The sequence below is a fragment of the Sinocyclocheilus grahami genome, unplaced genomic scaffold, assembly GCF_001515645.1.
Source record: "Sinocyclocheilus grahami isolate Dianchi unplaced genomic scaffold, SAMN03320097.WGS_v1.1 scaffold2358.1, whole genome shotgun sequence".
Classification (NCBI taxonomy): Eukaryota; Metazoa; Chordata; class Actinopteri; order Cypriniformes; family Cyprinidae; genus Sinocyclocheilus; species Sinocyclocheilus grahami.
Genome location: NW_015507537.1, coordinates 30,112 through 32,601, shown reverse-complemented (window position 1 = coordinate 32,601; position 2,490 = coordinate 30,112). Strand labels below are relative to the sequence as shown.

General features: G+C 37.8%; 1 long non-coding RNA gene across 1 annotated transcript in view; it reads left to right on the top strand.

Annotated features, from left to right (window-relative positions):
• Positions 1-1,582: 1,582 nt before the first annotated feature.
• LOC107574838 (uncharacterized) overlaps positions 1,583-2,490 on the top strand; it is a 21,215-nt gene continuing 20,307 nt past the window's right edge. Inside the window, exon 1 of the long non-coding RNA XR_001607745.1 lies at positions 1,583-1,593. This is a non-coding gene — a long non-coding RNA (uncharacterized lncRNA). The remainder of the gene's footprint in view (positions 1,594-2,490) is intronic.

Below are 2,490 nucleotides of genomic sequence, written 5' to 3'. Positions count from 1 at the left end.
AAGCATTCAAATAATGCATCTCATAATCTTGGACTGTAGTTATATCTGATCAAATGTGCATTATTATTCTTTAGCTTGGGTTAAACAAATACATTTTACTTGGTTGGAACAGCAGCTACGCTAATTATGAATCTATTTGTTTCTCTGTTTCTGCTGAGATTGACAGCAGAACCCGTGGTTACTAGGATTTACACAAGCATCAGTGCCAGAACACCTGAGAAGAGATGATGCCAACTAGAGGCCGACCGATATGGGTTTTTTGGGGCCGATACCGATATTAGGGGGTAAAAAAGGCCGATATTCTTTGTGTATATTATAGTACAGTACCAGTCAAAAGTTTGGACACTTTCCCATTCGAGGGTTCAAACATTTGACTGGTACTATATATAGAATACAGTATATACATAAGCAGAATATATATATATATAAACACATTTTTTGCATTGATCACTCAAATGTGGTGATCAAACACGTATAATTATGTGACAGAGATACGTAATGGAGGCAGGGCATTTAACAATTTAACAATAAACTTTATTATCCAAAATGAGTGACATCAGTGCATTGAACAGTAAAGTTGAAGTTTATTCAACTTCAATTCAATTCCATTCAACTTTATTCCTTTTAAGTTTTTTTCACTTCGGAACATTCATTCACGGATTTGCGCTACTGTCTTCACACACAGACGAAACTTACTAGAGAAGTGTGAAGTGTGACATAATATACCTCTGTAAATAAATACAATATAAATTCACGTCTCGCGCAGTTTAATGCCCTTTGAATGTAACGTGTACGTTCCCTTGGAACTGGAATCATGGCAGAATATCATGTGAAGTCCACTTCGCAGGGCACTTACGGTCGAATAAAACAACGCTTGAATGCTGCCGCCTGATCAAGAGACCTCCTTACTGAAGTGAAAGTGTTGGCTGGTGTCAATATCTTGCGAACGCGCCGGCGAATCGCCACCAAATTCGGGGGATCCCTTCAGCTCGAGGAGCCCTCTCGAACGCCACCCTCCGATTGTCGGTAGCCCCCCTACTATCGACGTGGGGGTGGTCTCATTCGAAAGCGGGCCTCTAGACGTACACTCGATTTGCGTTCGAGAGGGTTCCTCGAGCTGAAGGGATCTCCCGAATTTGGTGCGGATTCGCTGCGCCGTTATGGAGATATGGCCATTCAAAATTTCAATGTTTTTCCATAGACTTAAGCTTTAAAGCATTTCATCGAGGTTGCCAGTAACAAAAAAATGGAGCGCGCTCTGCTGGACAAACTAAGTAATTACACCATTTCAAGCATTTTATCTGCGTTATATGTTCTGTAAAAAAATCGGCGGCATATCGGCAGCATATTCGTCGATACCGATATATCGCCAACAGGCTCATATCGGCCGATAATATCGGCAAAACGATATATCGGTCGGGCTCTAATGCCAACCCCTCAGAGGACCTCAGATGATGCCAACCCTGAAACAACATACAGAACTACCACATTTTGCTATAAGTTTGATTGCATCATATTATAATTGCTGTTAATAGTGTTCATGATCTGTTTTATTACGTCTTTAATTGATTTTTCCGTACATTTCTGCCATATGTACATTAACTGAGTCACCACTGATAAGCTACCACTAAATATTGTAGAAACTTAATTTGCTGTAAAGTTTCTTTGCAATGATTTGTATCGTAAAAAGCACTATACAAATAAACTTGAATGGAAAATGTAATACTATTATTTTAATTTTATTTATATATTTTTTTAATTTTAGTTATAGTAGCACATTTTTCTGGTGATTCCTATTAATTATAATTGTCATTTTAATTTATAGATTTGCATGGAGATTTTTTTTTTCTTCCTCCATATTGGTAACATATCCCTTGAAAAATACACAAAAACTCTCTCGTGAAACTCAACAGAGAAAGAACAAATGCATTTGGAGAGAAAATGAAGACTCTTCTGGACAAGCTGGATGAAATTTTACTCTTAAAAATGATTTAATGTACTCTGTATACTTCAGTATTAATTTTTTTTTTGTATATTTGGTTTAAAGGGGTCCTATTATGCTTTTTCACTTTTTCAACTTTAGTTAGTCTGTAATAATGCTGTTTGAGCATAAAAAAGATCTGCAAAGTTACAAAGCTCAAAGTCCACTTCAAAATTAGATATTTTATTTAACAGAAGTCACTTTTCAAAAACTACAACGAACGACTTGTTTGGACTACAACGCATATTTTCCGGGATTTGTGATATCACAAATATCGACGAATGGGACGAGACCTGGTTGAGCTGCACTAGAGAAGGCAACGAGTGTTATCACTATGTCGCAGACACACTAGCTTTCCCAAGGCAGACGAACTTAGAGTGGTTACAATCATCTGGGTTTAAATCGCGCTCAAATTGATTCGATTTTGATGCAATATTTACACTGAAGCTTGCAGTGGTAAGCGCCATGACATTTCCTGACCAGGCACCGAGTGGTGCCAATCACAACAC